Source organism: Schistocerca cancellata, chromosome 1, assembly GCF_023864275.1.
Source record: "Schistocerca cancellata isolate TAMUIC-IGC-003103 chromosome 1, iqSchCanc2.1, whole genome shotgun sequence".
Lineage (NCBI taxonomy): Eukaryota > Metazoa > Arthropoda > Insecta > Orthoptera > Acrididae > Schistocerca > Schistocerca cancellata.
Genome location: NC_064626.1, coordinates 1,265,610,330 through 1,265,625,450, shown reverse-complemented (window position 1 = coordinate 1,265,625,450; position 15,121 = coordinate 1,265,610,330).

Genomic DNA, 15,121 nt, shown 5'->3' with positions numbered 1-15,121 from the left:
TCCCAGGTGGACATCCACCCGGCTAACGGGGACAAAAGCAGCCTTCTGGCTCCACTCAGTAGATAAGCGGAGCATCGACAGTACTCAAGACTGTTTCACCGCCGCGTCTGCAGTCGCTTCCAAAAAGACATCCTAGACATTCTGTGAATGACCGTAGTTATCTATCATTCACTAGATCCAGGACCAGTCCAGAGCTGAACAACATTTATTGAACTGTAAACTAACACCACGCGCCAGTTTCACACTAAAGGAGTATAATATTTCTTTCAACAAATTATTGTAATTTGTTCCTAATCTTTGTTGCCATATACTTTTTGTTTAGCTGATGTCTATCCATATTTGGTCCTTTAATGTGTCAATGTACTATTTGTGGCGTGCAAGCAAGATAACTCACAACAGCAGCTGCTTTCGGTGGTAAGGGATTCTTTCCCTTCAGCCTTGGTATGTTTAATGCCAAGTTCCAACTTGAGATTACTTATTTTGCTCGTTAGCAGTTGCAGCTGGCGTCCCCTCGGGTATTTGTAACAAGCATTAAATTCAAAATGTTCGCTTGTAACTATGGATTCAGTCACTTTTCAGCCAGAGTTCCCTATCTCAAATCGATAAATATGCCCGTTCCATCATACCTGAAATTTCGCTTAATCATCAGAAGAACGTCATATACATATGTAAGGAAGCACGAGTACAAACTACAGCGTACCTTGAGATCATGCTGGCGAAAATTAGTTGTTGGTATTTCGACTGTAGCCCGTTCTGAGTTTGGTCGGTGATTCCTTCTATGTTAGCATTTGCTACTTATAGTCAACTGGCAGCTCAGTGGTGAAACACAACAGCAGTGTGTTGCTGTACAATCGAGGCTCTGAATAATGCGTGAGTGAGTGACGATTTCTCGGGGTGGGACAACGCAGCTCCGTCAGTTCCACCTTCCATCTACTTTTTTGCTGTCATTAAAGCGAGTGACAACAGATATCCTGTGAATGGTGCGCATTTCATACAAAAGACCAATCAGAACAGAATGCCACCTATCACGTTCACCCTCCTGCACCGCACGATGATTGATTACCAGAAATCAAACGCGCAGCTGACGGTTCTTCTGTCACATCTAGAATGGCACAACCGAGGACGCTGTGAGCAGCTACTAGAAACGAGTCGTATTTCAACGGAAAGATATTCTTAAGTGTCAAAAACAACGAATACACAAGAGACTGCAACATTTTTCAGATGATCTGAATGATACCTGGGCGACACATTTAACATTTAGTGACCAATAAGTCTCCTGAAACTTCCTGTTAGATTAAAACTATGTGCCCGACCGAGATTCGAACTCGGGATTTTGCCTTTCGCGGGCAAGTGCTCTACCATCTGAGCTACCCAAACACGACTCACGCCCGGTACTCACAGCTTTACTTCTTGCAGTATCTCGTCTCCTACCTTCCACACTTTACAGAAGCTCTCCTGCGAACCTTGCAGAACTAGCACTCCTGAAAGAAAGGATATAGCGGAGACATGGCTTAGCCACAGCCTGGGGGATGTTTCCAGAATGAGATTTTCACTCAGCAGCTGTGAGTACCGGGCGTGAGTCGTGCTTCGGTAGCTCAGATGGTAGAGCACTTGCCCGCGAAAGACAAAGGTCCCGAGTTCGAGTCTCGGTCGGGCACACAGTTTTAATCTGCCAGGAAGTTCCACATCAGCGCACGCTCCGCTGCAGAGTGAAAATCTCATTATGGAAACATTCCCCAGGCTGTGGCTAAGCCATGTCTCCCCTATATCCTTTCTTTCAGGAGTGCTAGTTCTGCAAGGTTCGCAGGAGAGCTTCTGTAAAGTTTGGAAGGTAGGAGACGAGATACTGCAAGAAGTAAAGCTGTGAGTACCGGGCGTGAGTCGTGCTTGGGTAGCTCAGATGGTAGAGCACTTGCCCACGAAAGGCAAAGGTCCCGAGTTCGAGTCTCGGTCGGGCACACAGTTTTAATCTGCCAGGAAGTTTCATATCAGCGCACACTCCGCTGCAGAGTGAAAATCTCATTCGGGAATAACTCTCCTTCCTAATTAGAAAGCCAATTTAGATAGGAGGAATAGAATCACCAACCACCAGAGATTGGGGAAGGTTCACCTAAAGGAAAAATAAAACAGTATTTACCAATTTAATTGTATTCAGAATTACATTTCTCATTAATCGAAATTACGTCATATTGGTCTCATACATAGGCGGAGGCAGATTCAGTTACCCAACAACGTGCCAGTTAAGTGCGTAGGAACAGTTCTGAGCAAAACGAGTTGGCACCGTCATGCAATAAAACAAGCATCAATGCAGTTTTGTCAAGTAACGGTGGTGTTTCTTACCAGGCCTTCATCCGAAATGACAAACAAAGCATGTCTCTATAATACGAAATGAGAGGAATACGAATTAAAAAATTATTATGTCAAGTAAACAGTTTCACAAGACGTAAACACTTGATAAAACTACAGCATAGTCAAAAATATATACAGTGGAACACATGATAAACAGCTACACGAGATAGGCTTGACATTTACAAAGATAAATTCACTTGAATTAACACTGTACCAAAGTCCACAAGGAGCGAAGGATGGTGCTGGTGTGCTATCTCGGCGGCAGACCGTAGATATTATTATTTGATGATACTGTTTATGGTCCGGTTCTCTTGCTAGTATTCTTCGCAGCTACCTAATCTTCCAGAATCTATAGCTAGGTAATATTCCTGACATGGTCAGTGTGGGGCGATCTGCAGCATATGATAAATGCAGAAAACTTCACAAGACAAGACCGCTTAAAAAGGATTTTATTGGATGACTGATTTCGACAGATATGTGCTTTCATCATCTGGTACCCATATTTTAAAATTTTTACGTGTTGTCCATCAGTGCTGCAAATTGCTTCACTTTGAGTATACACTTCCCACTACCATGAAGATCACTTTACATCGACTTGTAAAATGTAAAGTATCATGTACAAACATAAACATAACTATACTGCGAAGATTCAAAGGGTTAACGTCTCCGCCAGCTGCTTCCCCACATTTGATAATTACAGTAAATAACATATTTACTAAACAAGGAGAGCAGTAGCGAGAAGTTACTAGGGGAATGTGGAGAATTTTGTAAGTGAATATTATAACACCGCATGCAGAAACACATGGAAAAGGGTCAGTTCGCTTTCTATTTCAGGTGTGTAAATAGGAAACAGTATTGTTTTGCAACACCACAGAAGCATACGTTGGCTATAGAGCAAAGAGACAATCAAGTACTGTAGGTGAACAAAGGTGAACAAGACACTGGGAGATACTAGTGAACTCTTCATCCGAGTGCTGGGATCTGATGAAATGGGACACATACACATATGTAGGGAAGCTTCCACAGTGTAATCACATAATTCTGTGGAGTCATAATATCGTTCAAAATATCTGTATGCGAATATGCGACTTAGTAATGAAGGTGGTCCCTTTCACTACAGCTATACAGAGAGACCAAAATGGAACTGCTCCGAGTGTAATGCCCAGTTGTGGTTCTCCTCAACGGTGGTTGGTGGAACTAACAAGAGAATATTCCCAGGTGTTCAAATGATTCAAATGGCTCTGAGCACTATGGGACTCAACTTCTGAGGTCATCAGTCCTCTAGAACTTAGAACTACTTAAACCTAACTAACCTAAGGACATCACACACATCCATGCCCGAGGCAGGATTCAAACCTGCGACCGTAGCGATTGAGCGGTTCCAGACTGTAGTGCCTAGAACCGCTCAACCACACCGGCCGCCCTATTCCCAGGTGTAATTAAACGATCTTGATAAATCTTGGTGGGTGCATAGAAGGGTCAAAATAATGCAATACTTGTTATTTCGTTTTTTTCCAGTTTCGTTTTGCAATAGGTAAAACACATTTTGAAAAGTAGCATGGCATATTAGAGATAGAGGAAATACCTTCGAAACCATGATACACAAAAAATGTGTTTCACATAAAAGTTGAAGCGTAATTAACTTCTTTGAATACTGTCTAACCAACTTCTGTAATAAAATGAAATTTTTTCGAAATACCCCACCAGAACTAATTAATTTTAAAAAATGAAAACTATTGTTACAACACAAATTAAAAATGCTTTCACTGCCTGTGTATTAAAGATAGCTTCTCATATACCATCTTTGGAAAATAAACTATAACCAGTGTGCTGTTGGATTATTTTCAAATTACTAAATAAAATCTCTAAACGTTCATTACTACTCTACATATTTACTTCACTTATTTTTGTTTTGTTTCAAATGTTATTTTGAGTTTTACAGTTACGTTTGTTTTTGTAGTTTACTATTTGACATAAATTTGTTTTGTTAATTGAAAATAATAACTAAACACTACTATGATACAAAATAATTACAGTAATGATTATCTGTAGATAAATGCCTAAAACATATCGTATTTTTTTACACTATGCACATATAACAAAAGAAATTTCTTGACTTAACACACACAATGGACAACTCATGCGAAACGAAACACATCAGGCTCCCCAGTTTGTGTTGGGCGATCCTCAAAACAACCTGATCTGTACCAGGCACATTGGAAACCCCTGACGAAGAGAAATGATGATTTACATTGCTTTCCAATTGGTGATCGTCATCAGAATTAGATCTGAAGATCTTCTCACAAAGTTTTTGCAACATCGAATGCCATATACGGCCACCGGAGGTATGTGTCCCTTTTAGCTTTTTGGATCATCAGGTGAGCAAGTTCCTTTTCCTGGGTTACGACGCTCAAAACGGTTTTCTCACACTTACCCACCAAGAATTTAACAATAATACAGATTTTTTTCGTGCAAACAGAAGGAAAACTTGTTTTACAAATCTTTTGACTTGTCATTTTGAATAATCAGGTTATGTTGTTGTTGTGGTCTTCAGTCCTGAGACTGGTTTGATGCAGCTCTCCATGCTGAGACGTCCTCTTATAACAATTTATACACGACTGTGCTTAACCTGACACACAATATTATTTAGCGCAACGCAATCTGACTTTCCAAAATCCATACAAAAGAATGGCCCTGACTAACATTAACCTATACCTTTCACAAATCACTTACCTCACAAAAATCTTCGTTATTGGAACTACTGCAGTACAGCGAGCGCCACTACTGCCAGCTAAATAAAAGATTCAAACTACTGAAGGCACTAACTACTGATAGGGATAGTTAGCAAATGAAAGATTTTAATATAGAACAAACAATGTATTTACCTTAATAGTCATAATATATATAGCAGTTCATGACAAATTACAAAACTCCGCCATCTCTCTCCCCACATCCACCACTGCTGGCGGCTCACCTCCAACTGCGCAACGCTACGCGCTGTTCACATCAAGCGTAACGTTGCCAATAAGAAAATATAAACAGCCTACTTACATAAAGAAAACATAAACAGCCTACTTACAATGCTACTCTATCCTGTGCAAGCTTCTTCATCTCCCAGTACCTACTGCAACCTACATCCTTCTGAATCTGCTTAGTGTATTCATCTCTTGGTCTCCCTCTACGATTTTTACCCTCCACGCTGCCCTCCAATGGTAAATTTGTTATCCCTTGATGCCTCAGCTCATGTCCTACCAACCGATCCCTTCTTCTAGTCAAGTTGTGCCACAAACTTCTCTTCTCCCCAATCCTATTCAATACCTCCTCATTAGTTATGTGATCTACCCATCTAATCTTCAGCATTCTTCTGTAGCACCACATTTCGTAAGCTTCTATTCTGTTCTTGTCTAAACGATTTATCGTCCACGATTCACTTCAATACATGGCTACACTCCATACAAATACTTTCAGAAACGACTTCCTGACACTTAAATCTATCCTCGATGTTAACAAATTTTTTTTCTTCAGAAAGGCTTTCCATGCCATTGTCAGGTATCTGTCGGTTATTAGCGTTTCTCCTGTACGATATTTCAACTGAGTGACTCGCACTCTTCTTCAGGCGCTGTCTGAAACTGATTCCAGTGTTGAACGAGTCCGGCATTTATGTCTATGTTGTGCTGGGCGCTCCCTCAGCGGTCCGCGCTGCGTCAGGCTCTTTCTCCGTAGCATGCGCCGACCAATAGCAGCGACTGCAGCGTTTTCTTCTACCCGCAGCTGTTCCGCCCGTTCAGCGCGTAGTTAGTGGTTATCATCCGTTGTCAATCTTGCTGTACTAAGTTATGAATGATGTTCAGGCAGTGCTAGACGTTTTGTCTTCCGATTGTCGTCATTTAAGCCCTCCTTTCATCTATGACTTTCTGGTGCCGTATTAGGCGTTCCGCCCGAAGTCCTTGCCCACCAGGAGCGGCTGCAGTGTTATTTTCTGGGCAATGTTGTCCAAATTGCCGCTCCAAACTCGGAAGAAAGTCTTCAGGTATTTTGTCGGTTGTCTGAGGCACCATTTCGAGTGCGCCCTTTGTTACTATCTTCATACATTTGTCTCTTCAGGTGTTGATGTTCCCTCCGTTACATCTTCAGAAGATCGAGTGCCGGATTCCAAGCCAAGCGCAGCTGGAACATAGTGTCACGGTTAAAAATGGTTCTAATGGCACTGAGCACTATGGGACTTAACTTCTGAGCCCATCAGTCCCCTAGAACTTAGAACTACTTAAACCTAACTAACCTAAGGACATCACACACATCCATGCCCGAGGCAGGATTCGAACCTGCGACCGTAGCACTCCCGCGGTTCCGGACTGCAGCGCCTAGAACCGCAAGACCACCGCGGCCGGCTATTATCCGTTGTCAATCTTGCTGTACCAGGTTATGAATGACGTTCAGGCAGTGCTAGACGTTTCGTCTTCCGATTGTCGTCATTTAAGCCCTCCTTTCATCTATGACTTTCTGGTGCCGTATTAGGCGTTCCGCCCGAAGTCCTTGCAGGAGCGGCTGCAGTGTTATTTTCAGGCCAATGTTGTCCAAATTGCCGCTCCACACTCGGAAGAAAGTCTTCAGGTATTTTGTCCGTTGGCTGAGGCACCATTTCAAGTGCGCCCTTTTTACATGTACTGGCCTGTTATATGTAACTCTCTTCATACATTGGTCTCTTCAGGTGTTGATGTTCCCTCCGTTGCATCTTCAGAAGATCGAGTGCCGGATTCCAAGCCAAGCGCAGCTGGAACGTGGTGTCATGGTTAAAAATGGTTCAAATGGCTCTGAGCACTATGGGACTTACTTCTGAGGTCATCAGTCCCCTAGAACTTAGAACTACTTAAACCTAACTAACCTAAGGATATCACACACATCCATGCCCCAGGCAGGATTCGAACCTGCGACCGTAGCGGTCGCGCAGTTCCAGAATGCAGCGCCTAGAGCCGCTTGGCGACCCCAGCCGGCGGTGTCACGGTTAATAAGATTCTACGCGACGTTAATATCAATATTCTTTGATGACGCTGAGCCAGTGTCGCAATGTTTGTAGTAAAATCATTATAGAGGGATTGAGCTCCAAGCAATGCTTAGAAATCGCTGAGTTGGTTACCTCAGTCTGGTGTCCCTTTGGTGCTCTTTGCACCTGATGTCAACTTCCTGGTCGTCCGACTGACGTATGCTGTACCACATTCACATGGTATGTTGCAAACGCCCGGTTTCAGTCTACGCAGGTCTTCCTTCACACTTCCTAGGAGACCCTAATCTTGGCGGGTGGATGGAACACGCTTTTGATGTTATATTTAAAGAGAATGCTGCTGAGGTATCGGCCCGATATGTGACACATATTCTACCTTCAGCGTTTCTTCTTGTACATCTTCAGGTACCTCTAGCAGGGAAACAGGTCGCAGTGCCTTTTGATCATCTCGAGAAGAGTATACACTTTTGTGGGACAGATTGGAGGTATTCTGTCTCCGTCGCCAAATTATCAGCATCTGACAGACTTCGTGTCTGGTGAACCATAGTTCTGAGTACACTAATTTTCTGTGTCGGGTGGTGGGAACTGACCGAAGGACCCATCTGCCTTCCTCTTAACAAGTACATCTAGGAAATGAAGTAGTCCATCGTTCTCTTCTAGATTCGTATCAGTGCGCACTGTGTGTCGGAAGCCGCGTCGCGTCTGTGCAGTTGGAAGGAACAGCCTTGGATGCCGTATTATGTAACTCGGTATGCACGTCACAATGAGTTCGCATTGTGGTGAAGTGTTAATTGCGGATCGACTTCAGTGATTTATTCTCAGTATGCGTATGTCGTATTTTCTCGTGTCGCCGCAGGACAGACCTTCTACCATTACTAGCTTGGCATTTGATGAGTATTAACATCAAATTTTGGCGAGCATTCGCTTTCAACATTTACATCGATAACGATTATTGAACAGTTTCGTTATCTAGGGATAACAGGATCCGCGCAATACACTCTGAACAGCTCTGATAGTACAATAGCTGTTAGCAGCACTGCTTAGGTAAACATTTGTCTGGAACTTTACGATTTATCGTTTTCAGAATATAGTGAAATTTGCTATAGTAAACTGCATTTTCTATGAATCCCAGACATAATGCTAAATCCTCAGCATGATGAACTTCAATGATCAATAACTTTATTTCTCCATCAGAGTGGGCACAGTGAACTTTAATTACAGGCATCACGTTTTTGCTAATCACTTTCTGGTTGCCAACATTGTAGTTAGAGAGCCTGTGTTGAGAACGGCAACAACAATAGACAAAATTTTCCACGCACCACCAGACAGCATCCTAGGATGGTCTGTGCAGTTGCGCTGAGCACTCAGCCCGGACGGCATAGTGGTTATTGCATCTGCATAGTTGGCAGGAATCACAGTGCTGTACGAATTTTAAACTTTCCGCATTGATTTGAATCAATGACCACTAGCATCTAATGCCATCAATCACTTTGTGTCTTGACGTTATAGTTTTCGAGACAAAGAACCTATGACCCAGAGATACCTGTTGAACTACACAAACTTATACGTGACTGGCGAGCCTTGGAACTTCGCTTCGTTTACCGTTGTATCACCCAGCTGAAACAAAGTTGCACTGAGCTCCAGTGTGCGCTTTGCCAAATATCAATCCCAGTACGATGTTTGTATACCAAACCTAGTACGATGTTTGTCAAGGAAATCTAGCTCGAGAATCACTTAATGTCCTTCACCCACACATGATAAAACTTGCGCAAGCTTTTTCCACTTAGTTTTCCCAATAGTAGAATACAGTCGTAGCCAAGGACTCTATTGTCGCCAACACCACATAGCCAGCTTATATCGCTCCTCCCACTTCGCCCGGGTTCCCGGGTTCGATTCCCGGCGGGGTCAGGGATTTTCTCTGCCTCGTGATGACTGGGTGTTGTGTGCTGTCCTTAGATTAGTTAGGTTTAGGTAGTTCTAGGTTCTAGGGGACTGATGATCACAGATGTTAAGTCCCATAGTGCTCAGAACCATTTGAACCATTTCCTCCCACTTCCAGGGAGCGAGCGAGGTGGCGCAGTGGTTAGCACACTGGACTCGTATTCAGGAGGACGACGGTTCAATCCCGCGTCCGGCCATCCTGATTTAGGTTTTCCGTGATTTCCATAAATCGCTCCAGGCAAATGCCGGGATGGTTCCTTCGAAAGGGCAGGGCCGATCTTCTTTCCATCCTTCCCTAACCCGATGAGACCGATGACCTCGCTGTCTGGTCTCCAACCACACAACAACCCAACCCAACCTACTTCCAGGTCCAGATCGTGTCTACAAGGAATCTCTCTTCCACGTCACTAAGCCCTGTACGAAGCATTTTGTCTGTGCACTAGCGTGTGAATTTAACGGCTGCTTACCTCGACGATGCTTCCAGTTCCTCCTGTCTAGACAGTTCGATGTTTGGGGGCCCACTGCCACACATGAGTATCACTCAGGTTACCAAAATGTTTTCTATATATGACCCTTAAGTCCACACCCGTAACAGTAGACTTCCGAAGCGAATACATGGTCATCTGCCCGTTTCTTCATGGCAAGATCTATCTTCTCCAATTGCGCTGCAATTCTAAGAGATGTGGTGAAATCATTCGGATTCTCAATGCGAATTCTTCGTGACATTTTGAGCAAGAAAACATTGTAACTAACCTGTTTCTACGGGTTATTACGTTATAATTGAGAATGTAAATACTTATTGCTTGGGAAGTTAACGTGAGAAGATTAGGATCGCCATCGACTCTAACCAAACAACTAATCGAAGGTTTGGTCGAGTCGGAAAATAAATTAATTTGATCACAGACCAAAAACTCACAAAATGCATACGTTGTGATGTCGCTCATACCGGATACAACGTAATTAATAGTATTGCCCGCGCACTGTTCACGACAATCAAACATTTAAAATAAAATAGAAAATGCATGAACACTGCATAAGATCAGCTCCCAGAACACACCTGAAAATAAGACTTAATCTAAAGGACTTGTTTCAAAATAAAAAAGGAAACTAATCATTGGACCTGTGCGTAAGGAAACGCGTTGGATGTGCTAATGGGAAAGCTATGAGGTCAGTGGCTTAGGTGCAAAAACGTAACCTCGGAACACAAGATAAAATTGTGGATAAAATCATTTATTCCTAAGACATTAAAGAAAAGCATCGATACATTCACCGTTATAATCTCCTCCTAAAATCATTGGTGTGAGTCATTCATACCACTGCTGTTGCCTGATCACAATAACTCGCAAAGCGGTACACGTTTCGCAGTACACCCGCGTGCCGACGTGGTTTGTGGAGACGCACTTCGTAGGTATCGTGTCCAAGTTGCAACAATATCACATCACACTATCATGAGCGGTTAAAGTTCTTTAAAACATGCATGAGACCGCACAGTTAGTGATGACGGTAGCCCAACAAAACTTTAATGTTCAACCACGTGGTCGGATCCCCACGGACGAAAGATACATTAGGCAAGGAAAAATTACGAGAAGGCAAAGCTATTAATATTTAGAAAAATGAAAGCTTATACAGGCACAGCTGAAGGCAAACAGAGATTCATACAGAGGCGAGTGCTCACTTCTTATCGACACCTTTGTGTGGCGCTCTTCCGGCGGATCCAAGTCTGCTATAGAAATTTACTAAGTGAAACATCTGCCAAAGTTTTGCATTCCTTGCTGCGACAAGGCAAAGCAATCTTTCAGAGTTGAAAAGCGAGACCAAAAGCTAACAGCTGCCCCCTCGCCAAGTAACAACGCGCCACGCAGTCAGTCTAACTCACCCTTCTTCGACTGGAGCACAGCTGTGGAGGCTTCCCGTACCGGCGGCAGACTGCCACCCGCTTCTCCAGCCTCTTCCACGCTCCGCGTGGCCCGGAAAACCCAAAGATGCCATTTCCGCCCCCAACCTAACGCAGGTGGATTTCTCACAAGTAGCGAAAACCTCTTTGCCTACTTGACCACTACGCTTGTTGGCTATTCTGTACAACTGCTGCTGAATCTGTACGACTATCGCAGACTTTCTGCAGCAGACTATGCCACCGTCTAGCAACGTGACACACAACCACATTCATTCAATTACGCCACTATGATAATTATGAGAAAAGAGAAACAAGGAAAAGAAAGAGTAATACTAGTGAAAATGGGCTACCGGACTAATGAAAGGTTGCTACAGGACCCTTTCAACATCAACGCTCTGTTTTCTCCTTGCTGCAGTAACACCTTATTAGCCTTTTTATTCTGGTTAGGCACATACGAGTGCGCATTTACTTCTCGAATCCTGTCTGAATCACTGAAAGTACTAAGCTTTTCGCGAAATAAACCGCGTGCTCTTTCATTTTCGGTGAATTTGTCGTAGTCCAGCGACCAAATGCCGAAACGACTGTGCTTCATTAAAAGGGTAGTGATACAGTTCGTGTGTACGCCTTCCCCTCTGTACCGTGCTCAGCCCTTTCGTTATATTGGCTACATTCTCTGTCAATGCTAAAGTGACCTCTTGGACTGAAGTGAGGCTTTATCTGTGACAGCGTAGCGAAAGAAGAGCAGCAGAAACGGCGAGTAGGCAACAAGTGCGCGTCTCGATGTTTGCATGGTCTGCGCAGCAACTTGTTTACTTGGCTCTAGACGGAAGGCGCCGTGCTCTGTCTTAATGGATATCACCATTGTGTATGCAGGTCAGGGGCACTGCAGTTTGTTCAGAATGGTTCAAATGGTTCCGAGCACTATGGAACTTAACATCTGAGGTCATCAGTCCCCTAGAGTCTAGAACCAGTTAAACCTAACTAACCTAAGGACATCACACACATCCATGCGCGAGGCAGGATTCGAACCTGCGACCGTAGCGGTCTCGCGGTTCCAGACCGTAGCGCCTAGAAGCGCTCGGTCACTCCAGCCGGCCCAAAGCAGTTGCGCGGTTCCGGACTGAAGTGCTTAGAACCGCTCGGTCACCGCGGCCGGCACAGTTTGTCAAAGAGTAAAGGCCCGTCCACACGCAACGATCTGTCTGCGCAAATGTCTGCGCAGATCACATCTGTGCAGACAGATCGTTGCTTGTGGACAGAAGATTTGCACCAACCTGAGGTGTGTGCAAACCTGGAAGTTGGAGTTGGAGGTTTGAGCGAAGCCTCTCAAATCTGTGGGTTCAAACCACATCTGCGCAGACAAGTTGGAGCGTGTGGACAGGAGATCGCCGCACGTCTGGCGCGAAACAGCTGTTTGCTCAGTCTAGTGTTTGTATTTGTGCGCACAGGGCATTATAATGGCTGATACTCGTCAGTGTCTCTAGAGTTTGCAAGTGAATTCATTGAAATATATACAAACCACCCATGTTTGTGGAAGATTAAAGTAAAGAATATAGTGACTGAGACAAAAAGACAGCAGCATACAATTGTCTAATTGAAAAATTGCTGGTATTATTTCACTCAACTCTTGTTTCGATATTGCAGTTGAAAATTCCAAAACCTTGTAGCTCCTTCCTGTTGCTAGGAATCTTAATGTTACCGCCAGCCGTTCATGAGTAGAAATTGCCCTTCCCTATACAAGTATTTTTCTCATAATATGAGGGGTTACAAGCTTTAAGAGATAATTATAAGCTTCGACATCCATCCGCAAATAATTTCGCCAGTCGTTAGGTTCGCCCTACAACTCTCGCAGTAAATTTACGTGAGAAAACTGCTTTCGCTTTAGCAGCCACTGTCTGCACCGTTTTGACCACTTTCTCTGTTTCCTGCGGTTGGTCTGAATGTTTTTTGCAACACAAGTTGCGAACACAGACCACAACAGAACTTCCTCCATTTCTATATTTCAAAATAGCTGAATTAAATTTTTGACGTTTACGGGGAGCGTAGTCGCTTGCTACTGATTTCTTTTCTACTCCGACAGATGGCGGGCGAGTAGTAGATTGGGGTTTGTGTCGTGTGAACACACCACATCTGCAGCGATCTTTTGCATGTATAGACATCTGCGCCGATGTCTGCGCAGACAGTTCGTTGCGTGTGGACCGGGCTTAAGACTTGTACAAATTGTCTATCTTAACGGTGTTGGAGACTCGGTTTTCACGCGCACTGTGATTTATTTTGTATCCTCTACGAAGGGTTGGTGGATCGATCAAACGAGTATTTGCATGTAATGAACGGCACCAGAAAGTTGAAGGAGTGTCCCAGAAGGGAAGGTACCGTTTATGATAATTTTGGTCGCTAATAATAATTTTTAATGTTGATCTGGTTGTCAGATGAAGTGGCAGAATTTTCTCAACACACGGCGGTGCTCATTACTGGATAGTGTTATGAGTACAACCAGTGTAATATACTGACGAGTTAAAATCTATTTGGTGGTACCATTTATAGCGGAGTTTTCTTGTAAAATTACAACCTTGGTAGAATTATGAATGTACAAATACGTTACCCAAAGATTGGTGTTCGAAGTTTAATTTCAAGTCAGACAAATTAGTTGATTCTGTTGTAAATAACTTCATTGCGTTCAATTGATTTTCAATTCGGTCAACTTCTTTGCTGCTGGTTCAATAACTGTTTTAACAGCTGTTTAATAACCTGATGATGGCAACGTGGTGGATTGTCGAAATATTGTGTCGTATGGAGACTCATACCAGGCTGTTCACCCAAGATTTATTTCGTCTGTACTTATCATCTTTTGCTACCCATTCTCACCCAGCCTTATTATTTTCTGCGCCGAGCGAGCCAGTTAAATGCTGGGATGGTTGATTTGAAGGAGCGCTGCATATTTCCCACCCCTTTCTTGAGACAATCCGAGTTTGTGTTCCATCTTATAAGGAACTCGATGTGGACGGCCCATTAAAGCCAAATCTTCTTCTACTGCATCCTTTAATTAAATTTCGCAAATACTGCAACATGGTATCTGGTTCGTCCCCAATTAGTATTCTACTGAGCAAAGCTGGATTTGGACAACCATCAGCTGTATACAGGGTGTTACAAAAAGATACGGCCAAACTTTCAGGAAACATTCCTCACACACAAAGAAAGAAAATATGTTATGTGGACATGTGTCCGGAAACGCTTACTCTCCATGTTAGAGCTCATTTTATTACTTCTCCTCAAATCACATTGATCATGGAATGGAAACACACAGCAACAGAACGTACCAGCGTGACTTCAAACACTTTGTTACAGGAAATGTTCAAAATGTCCTCCGTTAGCGAGGATACATGCATCCACCCTTCGTCGCATGGAATCCCTGATGCGCTGATGCAGCCCTGGACAATAACGTATTGTATCACAGCCGTCCACAATACGAGCACGAAGATTCTCTACATTTGGTACCGGGGTTGCGTAGACAAGAGCTTTCAAATGCCCCCATAAATGAAAGTCAAGAGGGTTGAGGTCAGGAGAGCGTGGAGACCATGGAATTGGTCCGCCTCTACCAATCCATCGGTCACCGAATCTGTTGTCTAGAAGCGTATGAACAATTCGACTGAAATGTGCAGTAGCTCCATCGTGCATGAACCACATCTTGTGTCGTACTTGTAAAGTCACATGTTCTAGCAGCACAGGTAGAGTATACCGTATGAAATCATGATAACGTGCTCCATTGAGCGTAGGTGGAAGAACATGGGGCCCAATCAAGACATCACCAACAATGCCTGCCCAAACGTTCACAGAAAATCTGTGTTGATGACGTGATTGCACAATTGCGTGCGGATTCTCGTCAGCCCACACATGCTGATTGTGAAAATTTACAATTTGATCACGTTGGAATGAAGCCT